Source organism: Chrysochloris asiatica, unplaced genomic scaffold (genome assembly GCF_000296735.1).
Source record: "Chrysochloris asiatica unplaced genomic scaffold, ChrAsi1.0 scaffold14536, whole genome shotgun sequence".
NCBI classification, from domain to species: domain Eukaryota; kingdom Metazoa; phylum Chordata; class Mammalia; order Afrosoricida; family Chrysochloridae; genus Chrysochloris; species Chrysochloris asiatica.
In genome coordinates, this window is record NW_006423054.1 from 1 (window position 1) to 1,493 (window position 1,493).

Sequence of the window (1,493 nt, forward strand, 5' to 3'; positions counted from 1 at the left end):
GCATTTCTCAAGCTGAGGGACCTGAAGTAAAAATTCAAGCCTCAAATTTCGTTATTGAAAGATTCTCTGGGAGAATTATTGAATGATGCAGAAAGCATCAAGAGAAGATGGAAGAATACACAGAGTCACTGTACCAAAAGGTAATGGTTAATGTTCAACCATTTCAAGAGGTAGCATATGATCAAGAGCCAATGAGATCCCCGCACGGCCGGGCCACCGCAGCCACCTTCCCTGCAGGAGCTGCAGATGTGGTGGAGCTGCCAGGCGTAGGGTGGCCATACCAGGGGAGCCTGAGCCCTGTGAACTTCGTGGCCCCGCCCCCTCTCCCGCTGTGTCCCCGCAGCCCAGAACCACCCAGAGCCGTCCTGCAGCAGAGCTTACTGCCTGTTGCTGCCTCCAACCCCAGTTTCCCATCACCATGTACTCCTTGGAAGAGCCTTTCGATCTGAAGCTGAGTATCACCAAGCTCTGGGCAGCAAGAGACAAGAAGAAGAGGACCATGGGTGTGGTCCGTCACAGAGAGCTCTGCACAGGGAGTTTGGCCTGGTGGACGGCAGCCCTACTATGAGCTCCCCAGGCTCCCCACCCTCAGGCTTCCTGCTGAACTCTAAGTTCCCGGACAAGCTAGATGGATGCTTTTCGGCAGCCCCTCTTGTGGACCTCAGCTTGTCACCGCCATCTGGGTTGGACATCCCCAATGGCAGCAGCTCTCAGTCCCCTTAGCGCCAGGGCAGTGGGGACCTGCCTCCAGTGCCCAGCACCCTGGACTTCCAACCACTGCGCTATCTGGACAGTCTGCCCAGCTCCTTCCAGTTCTTCCGGCCCCTGGGCTCCGGGGGTGCCCTGCACCTGCCCGCTTCCTCCTTTCTCACCACCCCCAAGGACAAGTGCCTCTCACCTGAGCTGCCCTTGCCCAAACAACTGGTGTGTCGCTGGACCAAGTGCAAGCAGCTGTTCGACCTTCTTCATGACTTGGTGGATCACGTACATAACTACCGTGTCCAGCCTGAGAAGGATGTTGGGTACTGCTGCCACTGGGAGGGGTGTGCTCGCCATGGCCGGGTTTCAACGCCAGGTATAAGATGCTGATCCACATCTGCACGCACACCAACGAGAAGCCACATCGCTGTCCCACCTGTAACAAGAGCTTCTCGTGCCTGGAGAATCTGAAGATCCACAACCGATCACATACAGGTGAGAAGCACTACATCTGCCCCTACGAAGGTTGCAACAAGCGATACTCCAACTCCAGTGACCATTTCAAGCACACACACACCCACTATGTGGACAAGCCCTGGCTGCCACAAGCGCTACAGGGACCCTAGCTCTCTGCGGAAGCACATCAAAGCTCACGTTCACTTCGTGTCCCATGAGCAACAAGAGCTCCTGCCTCTGTGCCCACCCAAGCCCCCACTGCCCGGCCCTAACAGCAGCCCTTTGTCAGTGGGACCCAGATTAATATCCCCAACCCTGCTGCCCTTTTCGGAGGCCCC

General features: G+C 56.6%; 1 pseudogene; it reads left to right on the forward strand.

The window, feature by feature from the left end:
• Positions 1 to 418: 418 nt before the first annotated feature.
• Positions 419 to 1,490, forward strand: LOC102817893 (annotated as a pseudogene).
• Positions 1,491 to 1,493: the final 3 nt, after the last annotated feature.